The sequence below is a fragment of the Telmatherina bonti genome (assembly GCF_933228915.1).
Source record: "Telmatherina bonti genome assembly, chromosome: 15".
NCBI classification, from domain to species: Eukaryota; Metazoa; Chordata; class Actinopteri; order Atheriniformes; family Telmatherinidae; genus Telmatherina; species Telmatherina bonti.
In genome coordinates, this window is record NC_136613.1 from 24,566,847 (window position 1) to 24,579,080 (window position 12,234).

At 38.2% G+C, this 12,234-nt stretch overlaps 1 protein-coding gene across 5 annotated transcripts in view; it reads left to right on the forward strand.

The window, feature by feature from the left end:
- Positions 1-12,234, forward strand: part of epha3 (eph receptor A3) — a 112,845-nt gene that overhangs the window by 46,178 nt on the left and 54,433 nt on the right. The gene's annotated exons all lie outside the window — the stretch shown is intronic.

Below are 12,234 nucleotides of genomic sequence, written 5' to 3' on the forward strand. Positions count from 1 at the left end.
AATGATAAATTACTTCATTTTCAAGGCATAAACAAGGTTACATGCCTACAAGTCAGATACAGAGACAGAATCCTGAAGTTGTTAGTTTTTATTTTGACATTAATGGTCAGGGGGAGGGTTGGGTTGTGTGTGGGGGGGGGTATGTACATGTGTTTTTAAGTGTGAAACTGTTTTTATTTTCATGTTGTTAAGCACTTTGATATGCTTGAAAATTGCTATACAAATAGAGTTTGATTTGATTTGATTTGATTTATTTCAGCTAATTGCAACATTTTTTTCATTCTAAGGAATACCGCAAGTGATTTTGGGTCATTATGACTTATTTAGTGACGTAAGGAAGAAAGTTGGAGGGGGGAGTGCTATTCCACTTTGCTTTCAGACATGATTGTTAACATTTAACAGTAATAATAAAAACAAATTAAAAATAAAATTCAAAGGTAATAAAAAGGTTTTAATCTTAAAAATATGTGGTTGCAGATTTCCTATAAAAAAAAAGTTGCCATACAACTACTCCATCTTTGTGTTGATGAAACAACACTGAACAACTTTCCCAAATGCAAAGTTTGAGCTGGACAGTGGAACGTTTCTTCTAAGAAATACTTTGTGATTTCATTAATTGAGGGAAGACGATCATGTTTTATTAATCTTGATTAGTCAATCCAAATGACTTAACCCAAGTAAAGAGAACCTAAGATGTGCAAACCGCGCTTTTCTTCCTTATAACTGGAACATTATCTTATCCAGAAAAAAACTTGTGTGCTCTCCTTTTTCTGTTTTACTATGCACTAAAAAAACAAAATATCAAACACAGGAGGAACCAACTGGTTTTGTTTTCTGACATTTTCCTGAGAGTGTGTTGTGTCTCCATCTCCAACATGTCAACTGGTAATCTCATATCAGGGCCAAAGCTGTAGGACAAAACGTGCTTGTAATTTTTAACCACATGTTTGTTATGAACTTGATCTCTTGGCCAAACAAAACAAATTCAGGTTATTAAATTCAATCAGGGTGATTTTTTTATAAACACAATGGGCAGGGTATGCTCCTGACAGCAACACCTATCACTTTCTGTTTGTTGCACTTATAAATTAAGAACACATCCAGCGTCTGCACCATTCGCACCAAGCTGTGAACTTTATTATTATTGTTACATGAAACCTTGATCAAATTGCTTCTCATTGTATTCCCTGCAGCATGCAAGCGAATCCTATTAGCCACCTTAGGCATGTGCTGCACAAATACATGTGACCTTCCCACCTTTTGTCAGAGATTCATGTTGTGTTGTTCAGTTTCAAGGTGAGAACTAATGAGATACATCTGAAACATTTGGTCTGTTGTCATCTGGTATGCTGTGTTACCCTGGAGTGTGTTAAATATAAAATGTTGAAGAAAACATGCATTATCTAGTAGTTTTGTTTGTGCAAGCTGTTACATTTCCTTTGTTACCCTAAAAGGTGATGTAAAACACATTAGTCCCTTTAAGACTCTTTTCTCATCTATGCTAAAGCAAATACACTTAGGAGGAGTGTATTACAAAAAGAAAAGCTTTTAGGGTAGTAAAGTAAAGTAATGTACCACGTAAAACAATTGTTTGAATCATATGTTACTTATAATAGTTGATATAGTTATCTCTCATCACAACAAATGCAAGCCAGATGCCAGAATAAATGATTGCTGGTGTTGTTGCTGTTATGAGTGAATGAGACTGATATATATTCAGTCGTAACACCCCGATAAAAATGTTAAGAAAGACTTTAAAGTTAATCGTCAGTATTTATTAGTTTCTTGTCTACAACAGCATCCGTCATGGATCACACGTATCCCAGTGAGAGTACCACTGTAGGTAAAGCTATAATGTTATTTTCTTCTGTGCTGCAAAGCCTGAGGGGGATTTTTAACATATGGCAGAAGATATCTTCTATTTGTTTGAGGTTTTTATCAGTATCTGCACATATATTTAGAAGAAAGCAGAGCAGCCTCTCCCCAACTGGGGTTAAGTGTCAGAAAACATAGGGTTGCACATTGATCTGAATTACAACAGTGAAGGGATTACAAGGTGCAGTTAGAACTTAACTCATGCTTAACTCTAATGTCTTTGTGTAGAATTTCAAAGGGGTTTCCATTGATATATGTGTATGTAGTAGTTTTCTCCACATGTTCAAAGACAGAGGCGTCCAGAGGTTTAGAATAAGAATTGTTTGTTTGTGGGAGTCTTATGGCTGTGTCTATGTATACCAGTTTCTGTCTTAAAGTCTTGCTTACTGAGCATGCTCAGTAAAGTGGGCCAACATTATTGTATCTGAACATGTTTTAGTCTTTAGTCTCTCTCTGTGTGTGTGTGTGTGTGTGTGTGTGTGTCCAGCCGCCTTGTGCATGACCTATTTTCTCTTAAAGTTGAGAGCGCGTCCTCGCTGACACTGGTCAATAAAATTGTCCTGCTGTTGCTTGCTTCTCAAGAAGAGGGGGAACTGGGCCCCAACACACACACACACACACACACACACACATCAATAAAAACACATACACACTTGAGCCTTCAAAACATATATGTAACAGGAATGATGAGCGCTCTTCTGCCCAATCCTCCATTTCCCTTCTTCTCTTTTATTGCCTTTCATCTCAATCTTTTCACTCCAGTCTGTCCACACACACATTCATTATGAAGCTCTTTAGTTGTGTTTTCATTAAAAAATCCCTTATTTGTTCTATATATTTAGGAATATATTTCTACTTAAATAACTAACTAAATAAAAACATTTGAAAAACTTGCATCATCTCTCCTAAAATCTTTGTTTTTACAATGTGACAGCAGAGTGCCTGCGAAAACGTCCTAATGACTGAGTTATATTTTCAGTAACAGTGGTTATGTAAATGTGACACTGCCTATAACAAAGGATGTAAAACTGTCTGGGCTCAACATCAATTTTCCCATATTAACATGGAAATGGTGGCTCGGTTGCCTCTGGCTACTATTGTCACACATGGGATTGTGGGACAATGGTCGAGCCAACTAAATCACCAAGATGACGACAGCTAATGTCTCTGTGTGAAAGGATATCTGGTGTACATGGCCGGTTATCAGTCGCATAGAGAGAAACATAATGGGGCTGTAAAGGATGGGCAAAGCAAATAGATTTAAACTCTGGTCTGGTTGTGTGCTTTGTTTCCAGGGACTCTAACAGGGGAATGTGAATGCGTGTGTAGTGTGTGTGAGTGTTGGTGGAAAGTGAGAGGGCGGTTTAAGGTCAATGTTTCTTTTTTTTTTTTTTTATGTAGTAGCTGCATATGCACAGACATAAACACGACTGTTGGATTTGTAAATGTGGTTTTTGCGCTGTGCAAGTGTGTGCACTTGTGAAAGACACTGTGATCAGCTTTTTTTCTCAGCAAACTTTAAGACATGAAGATTCTTCCGTTTGTTGAAAGTGATCACATACACTCAAATCTTACACCATTTAAATTTAAATCATATCAATATGTGAACTTGTGTGTGTGTGTGTGTGTTCATGGGCATGGTGAGTGTGTTCCAGCTTGTATGCTGCTGGATGTCCTGGATATTCTTACTGACCTGGCTAATCTCTGGAGTGTGGAGTGTGTGGGAAGCAGTAATTGCATCCTTGATGGATACAGCAGGGAGTTGATCCATGCCTCTGCATGTGTGAGGTTTGTACAGTACTTGCCCTGTTTTGTCCCAGTTTATTGTCCTTCACCGGCGCCTTGCACTTACACATAGACGGAAACACACACATTCATACACATGCTTTTAATGAGAGTGCTATTTCCATTCAATCATCTGTTAATTTAGTCTTAAGGACAGGCCCCACAGGTGTCATTCTTCAAAGAGGTCTGTACCTAATTCTTTACATTGTATCAAATATAACTTATTTTTTATATCAAGTGTAAATTATTTCCATTGTGTTTGCTGAAAATCTGCAATAGGATCATAGAAGCAGAGAGAGCAGTGACTCATCCTCAACATAAACATTATAAAGAGAATTACAAATACATTATACATGTGGGACAGACTTCTAAATTCAGTGAACATAGAGCGGGCCTTATTATGCTGCAACATTAAATGGAAGTCATCATTTTCATTTCATGAATGTCAGTTTAGTAAGCGAGATTGCTGACAGATGTAAAGACACACCAATAAAAAACATTGCCTTTCGCATGCTATGTGATGGTTTCGATTACTTTTTTGGTAATATGAATGATAACTGTATCCAGTGCTGGATTTGCATAGTTATGTTGTGTTTCACAGACAACTCAGTAGACATTAGAAGGAATGGAAACAACTTTTATTATCATGTCTGACCAGGGAAAGACAAAAACGGTGTGTTTCACCGGTGCGTGGTTTCCTTTCACTTTTCTTTAATATTCCACCTGATGAGGTACAAGCTTTCCAAACATGACTGCATCTTTGTTATGCAATGCATTTGCACTCTACTAGGCCTCTTTTTTTCCCTGTTGTTTGTTTGTCAAAGCAAGAAGCTCTGCATTGAGGTGAAAATAACTTTAGTAGTCCTGTCTGACCTGGCAAAAATGTAGGTCCTTCACCAGCTGTTTCCTGACTGTGAAAGATAAACCTGAGTTACTAAGCAACATTTTTCCAGAAAGGATTCTCAGATACCCCCAGAGGTTTAAATGATTCCTCAAGGAAAGACCTTTTCATTTTTTCCCATGTGGATCTTCACTGCAGCATTTTTTTTATTTGCTTCCTGGCCATTTGTTTCGAGTTAAGAGAGCAACTTCTTCTGCTGTACCAGTTTCTTGTAAAGGTTATGGGGAGCGTAGCCGCCATTGCCACCCACTGGCAACACTAGGCAGTGAACTTTACTTGCTTTGAACTAGTAATGGAAATGCATCTGATTAAAATATCTATCCTAGCTTTTCGAAAGGTTGCATTAGATTAACTTTATTGGTGAATAGCATCTGTTGTTAGATAGTTAGTGCTAGTGCCCACATACTGCTTCACAAACACCACTTAAAAACAAAAACAAACAAAAAAACCTGCATTATTTAGGCAAAAAAAGTGAGATTTTAAGCCTTTTAGTTTTCTTAATGCTTCTCAACCTTCCCCTTATTCGAAGGGTGCCACAGCACATCTGTAAACAGTGTATTTTAATGAGCATCGGCTGTGTTGACTTTGCTAATATCCTCTTGAATTGAAGAGAGCTATTGTGCGTATGCAAGAAGATGAAGAGAAACAGAGAAATTGTAACACATACATCCCCTGCTCCCACTTTTTTTTTTTTTTTTTTAAATCATACACATTTGTGTGATATATGAAAGCCAATATTTCCTACTATTAAAATCTAATATGATGTTGTTAGCACACTGTGGTCATACTGCTTACATTGTGAATGTATGACATTAATCACCAAAACAGTCTTCATTTCCTGGAAATAATTAGTTTAATTTCTAACAACATTTCAGATGGTTCAGGCGGCTTGTTTTTGGAAAAACAGTGGAGGGTATTTACACAGCTCCAGTGTCGTAGCTGCATGTTTGAAGCATAATACACACGCAGTATGTTTTTTTCTTCTATTCTTTCATGATGTCTATGAAGGATTTCACTTTTTAGGCTTCCATTTTTGCCATATGATTATTAATGGCACCTTTTATTGTCTTTCCTCCTCTTTTCTTTCAACTCATCCATCCTTCTCCTCTTTTGACTATCATTTTCTTTTATGTTCCTTTTACCCTTCTCATCACGCTGCTTTATTATGCAAATAGGTGTTGGATGAGATCACTTCATTAAGCTCTACTGTACCAGTTTGTGCAGTCACACACATGCACATTTGTAGAACAGACTTTCACACACTTAAACGCATAGGCTACTCATGGAAACTTTCTTTCACACAGGCAGAAAGAGACTAATGGTCATGTGGTATGGTTGCTAGCAAACAGGATGTTAAATTGTGTGCATGCGCACCCACAAACAGGCCATTTAGACAGCAGAAGCATCGCTCTGTGTGTAAAGATAAACAGACTTGATAAGCAAGGTCTTTCCAGGTCATTAGCCTGCAGTTAGCATCACATCCTCCTGTGCTCACCTCATGAAGCCAGCTGCTTCGTTTCTACTGCAGCTGAAAACACAGCCTATGAGGTCATTGCGGTGAAAAAAAATGAACAAGGTTAAAAATGATTTAAGCGTTAGGTTGGGAACGCTGGAGGGGCAGAAGCGTTAGATATCCCTACGTAATGCTGGGTTATACGAGGGAAACTGAACAGAATTTGGGGAAAAAAGGCAGAAAAATAATAACTTGAAACATTTTAAACATTAGAGGCAGTTTTACTCAATTTCTCTTTGAGACTTGCCATTATAGATTTGTTTGATGAAAGTTGATAAAAAACAAAACTAAAGTAACTGATATTTTTTGTACAATGGTCAACAAATTCAATACAATTGCAAACGTCCCAACGTCACATCTCTACATGTGTCTGGTCATGGAACATTGAAACCATTTCATTGCATGGATAGAGGTCCTAGAGTCTGGACCCCAATGTTTGATTTGGATTTTGTACAGCATAGTTCCATACTCCTTTCCTGTGTCTGTTATTTTACATTAGATGTCCCTTGCTTGTTACATTATATGTCCCAGTATATGATGTGTGAAATGCACCCTATAAATTGAATGGAAATTAGATGGTTGTTGTTTGAGGAAGTCTTCCTTTTCTACAGTATGTGAAATAATGAAGATAACTTGGTATTTCTCATATAAATGACTCTTTTTAAACATGCACCGTTTTGGTTAAACATGTGCAGTGTGTGTAAGATACAGTTATTGGCAGTTTCATGACTCATAATTCAATGATTTTACAATAATGCATCACAATGTTCATGTTGATTTGATACATTTTCTGAAGATTTGATCTATTTTAGTTCAGATTTGGATGAGAAATTGGAATTTATATAAAATGTCATATCAACTCCTAAATTTAAATTTATTTTTAAAACATGTCTCCAAGTTTTCTTTGTCAAAATTTTGAAATCCAAATCATCAAAACCATTTAAAGACATTAATTCTTTTCAAAATTCATCATGTAGGAAGGCCAGTTTGTTGAAAACTGTGCTCTCTTTTGCAATTAAAAACTTACATTGTTTTAGAATTTCCTGACCAAACATGAGAGTTTACTACTAAGAAGGAGCATATCAATGCTAAAACAAGATTTATCTGCAGGCAGTAGAGGGCACCATGACTAGAAATGAATGCAGATTTTACAGGCCGTGATCCTTGTGAAACTGTTAGTGTTTTCCATTTTAAGCTCATGCTTTGCCAACACAAGACTAAAACAACCACAGTACAATAATCAACAATTATGCCCTTGAAGGTTGGAAGTCCCTTATAATCCTTTGTTATGGTATATTTTCATTAGCTTTAGTGGCTCTTATGATGTTTACCAAAGCTGAGTTTAGTTTAGTTTGGACATTTAATGTGTTCTCCCAGTGATGGATTCAGGCTCCAGAGATTCTTTCCATATACACAGAATAATTTATCTTCTAAGACTGGTCGGCACGAGCATGTTGGTCTGCTTCACTTACTACTGACATAGAGATTTACACTGATACGTCTCCAGTGTGATTATCATGGCATATGACACAATAATTGAATGTAAAAGAGATGGAATGCAAAGCAATTTGCCCCGAGACACAAGCTAACAACTATGATTATTGGTTTCATTTATACTTCTGACAAAAAAAATATATTCATTTTATTGGGTTAGCAACACATTAGCTTCAAATAAATTGAATGTAATTCAGCATAATGGATGTCTGTGTCTCTTTTTGTACAGAGTAACGTCAACAGGAATTAGTCTTTGTCATTTAAGTTTTCTTCAGGGTGTGTGAGCTTGTAACTGTTTTGACTGTTCGACAACATGAATGAGACGGTAATTTATCTGAATCATTGCTGATGTCCAATATTCTTTCGGCAAATAATACTATTTCTTTTATTTATGTGGTTTGAATAAGATCATTATGTCATTTTTACAAGAATGTAATTATGCCTGCTTTTTATGGGTTTTCTCATTATTTTGTACAATAACATTCAAGCACATCATGATAAGACAGAAAAATTCCCACAAAAATGAACCTCAGTTAGAACAAAAAACGACCTTTTTTTTTCAGATTTCTGTAACTTGTTGCTGGTTGGCCCCAAGGAGAATTTCAAGGCAGGGGGCAAGATGTTTACTGTTGCCATGTTTCCAGTAACATTACAAGTAGCTCCGGATAAGACTGAGCCAAAAGCCTGAGCTGTCAAAGTAAATAAGTTTTCCATTTCAAAGAGAGCTGTTCTAATTAAGGAGAGGAGGATGGAGCAACATAAAGAAAGGCAAAACCCTCAGAAAAGAAATGGAAAAGGGAGGGAAGGATGAGGGGGGAGGTGGAGATGGAAGAGGAGGAGAGAGGGAGTGAAAGTCATTGCAATCCTGTCAGGGTAAAAGAGAAAAGAGGCGGAGGAGGTATGGAAACAGGAACTCTGTTGTTGGGCTGGTGTTTTGCTTTGGCTCAGGTTGCAGTGAGACTGAACGTCTGTGTGTGTGTGTGTGTGTGTGAAGGAGACGGAGACCAAGGCCGAAGCTTTGGATCAGGCAGACAGAACGAGGGGGATCAAGGGCAGAGGTACTTTCCCTACATGACATCAGTCAATTTTCTCGTAACTGGAGAGGTCAGGGGTCAATTGGACAAGAATCGCGTGAGAGCTAAAATGCTGACGTTACTCACACTGTACCAATAATTACAGGTTCTCCTAATAAAACCTGTCATGTCTTGTCATGAGATCTTATCAAGAAAGTGAACGGTCATAGCAGAAACACAGTCTCCAAAGCTTTTCAGGTGTATTTTATGGAATATAAGACAGACTTCTAGTAAGCACGGTGCAGACTTATGCACATATGCACATTTGCTGAAGTCAAAGCAATGTTAAAAACACACTGTACTTCAAATAAAGCAACAAACATGAAATGTGAAAGGATTTTGCTTTAGATTGGGCCACTGGTTACAAGACACAAAACGAGAAAGTCCATGTGAGGACTAAAGCATCCAACAGTGTTGTTAATTATTGATGAGGGTGTCCTGTGACCCGGACTATTGATCGAACAAATTGCAGCCCCAATTATTTTACAACTTCCATATCATGTGACTGCAGAAGCTCTACAGTACATGTTTACAGATCTGGACGTATGAGTGAAGCGATTGTATTACAGCTGTCACTGTGTAAAGAGTAACAAGACATTATGTTATACCCCTGTGAGCGTGCGTATTTGCAACAACTGTAACCACAAATAATGTTTTTGTGTGTGAAAATGGACTAGCATGATTTGAAAATCATGAGTTATCAATGGAAGAGCATATCAACATTTCTCTTACCTCATTACAACACAAATACTTCCATACAACCATCTTTTAATTCATTACACATTCTCTGATGCTGAAGACACACACACACACACACACACACACACTACTGGAAATTGTGTGTTACTGTCCGCTCAGGCCCCTGCACACACTGATGTCAGCTCAACACGTCTCAGTTCTCCTCAAGATGAAGAGTTAACCTCCTGCGAGCCAAATCTGATTTTACCATCAGTGCCTGTCAGAGCTGCTTTTTCTCCGTTTGGCAGACACACAGAGAAGAAACAAGACCGTTATTATCCTTTTCCAGCACTTATAAAAATAGTTATAGGGTTGTGGTCACGAAAATACAACATATCACTACACTGTCACTGAAAATCTCATACCGTAAATACAGCTTTGGTTATTAACTTTCACAGTACATTCAGAGTTTATGCTATGTTTTCTGTATGTGGTAAGTTTTTGTGACTGTGTTTCTCATCGAGAAGTCCATTTATATTTTCAACGTCCATGTGGAAATTAGGCTATTTTCCCATTGTGTTGAGCTGTCAGCAGTTTATTCAACAAGGTCTGGTTCCCTTTTGGTTTTTCATTTGAGAAGGAATACTGCTTCTGTAACAAGCCGAGGGATCTCTATCTTTCTGTCGCTTGAATGGGAACTTGCAAATAATCAGACTGATAATGTAAATGTAATTTGTTTCCTGTTTTTCTTTAACCAGCTCTTATCATCTCAAAGATGCTGACACACTCCTCTGTGACATCAAAAGGGTGTCGCTTAGGGAAAGGCCACTGATCTTGCTTCTTAAAGTCGAGGAAAGAAATGTTAGATCATGTAATCCCACCAAAGGTCTCCAAGGATCCTTTGAAGGTCCCGGTGTTTTACTTGGAGAAATTTCAAGGATGCATGTATCGTTTATGTATTCCACAATCCTGCGCTCCTTTGTTTGTTTCAAAGTTAGTGCAGTCGGAGAAGCGAGGGAGGCTGAATGTACCGTTATCGTGGTTTACAGACCTGCAACAGCGCACGCATAATCTCATCATACATGATTGATATTATTTAACTGAAAGGACATCGCAAACCTGTGGTAGTGTCATTAAAATGAGAATAAATGACTAAATGTGGATTTACATGCTTTTATCCTTAGTGACCTACAAGCGAAGTACAACATTCAAGCTTTGGGGCATCCAGAAACCCCAAGCGTAAGCATTAAGTACTAAATCTATTTAAAGGACAGAGTGCAAGAAGGACAAGTAAAGAAGTGCAAAGTAGGTGCTGGTAAGGCGTTGTTAAGGTGCTGGAGATCGTGTGAAAAGAAGTGTTCTCAGAAACGAAGGGTCTTCAAGAAATTCATGGAGACTGAAAAGGGACACCCATGTTTTAATGGTCTAAACTGTTCTACCATTGAGGATCCAAGAGTGGAGTACAAATGCTCTATTATCCAGAAACATTTATATCAGGAAAATAGTTATTTATTTTCAGCTGATAACAGTCCCATAAATATACGACATCTGTGTGTGAGAGCATGTTTGGTCGTCTTGGATGGACATGATCTGAAGTGAAACTTTGAAAACTGGATGGAAACAGAAGCAGATCTTGCTGGATTTGCATCCAGTGCTTCAACGGTTCAGTGAATACAGTGAAAGCATCTTTCTTCTGTGTTATTTAGAGGAAGAATGTTCTGTCAAAGGTTGCAAATGGTTTTAGGGATCGATTGGAAATCCATATCTTTCACTGGCGTTTTAATTTTTGCATGTGTAATCTCTGATACATTCCAGCAGCAGCGACTTTACTGCCTCCGGTACCTGATTGGCTGGGGTTTGCTTGTTGTCAGATCTAATTTCCTGCTGCGTCCTCCAATCAGGGTGGTGCTTTGCGTGTGTCAGCAAGTGTTGCGGTCGCCAGTTCTGTCAGTACGATCATACAGAGCTATTTAAACCTGCTCCACATTCTAATGCTCTCACACACTGAAGCATGCATTCAGCCGCACCTTCACACACACACACACACACACACATGTTGTAGACAGTGGAGTATTTAGTGCAGCGCAGGGACCTCGGTGTGGCCGTGTCAGTGATGGATACGGCAGCAGAATCAGCAGTGTTGGTTTTGCAGAAGTGTGCTGTCTACCACTGGGATCTGTCGGGCCTGTTCTGCTGAGCCCACACATTCTGCTGGCTCGCTGCTACGGCTGCTAGTCATTTCTCTAATCGCATGTGAGGGTGTGTGTGTGCGCGTGCGGAGGAAAGCATGCTTGTTCGTCCGAGTATGTGTGCAACAGTGTTGCGTTACCCTTACAGAGTCATGTTTGCATTTTAATAAAAGTCTTTCAGCTCCAATCAGCGTTGGCTGCATCTCATTTATTAATGCAATATAATTCTAGGAGTTTGACACGACGCGTCTGAATGACTGAAAGATTTTGCATGGTCTTGAATGCACAATAAAAAAAAATTCTTCCTACAAAATTAAGCACATTTCAGTTCGATAGAAATACATCACTCTAACTTGGAAGTTCAGGGTTCTTAATCGGACTCTAAAGGGGCTTGATTATCATAGACAGGGATTTTGTAGGCTTAATTGCCCAACACTGAATCTCAATGATGGGAGTTCAACCTTAAACAGATGGAAAGAGGAGAGAAAAAAAGATCTAAAGTGGAACTAAATAGGTGAGGAAAGGATTTCAACCCAAAAAGAAAAAAAAACTAAACATTTTTTTCTTTTCATCTCCACCTCCTCTTGCCTTGATCTTCCTTCCAACAGACATACTTTTTAATTACATATGCAACATACAGTGGTAGAGTGTCACCCTACTTGCACAGATTGCAACAGATTTGTGTTGAGTAGGAGTTAAAAGAGCTGCTGAGTGCAGATTTAATAC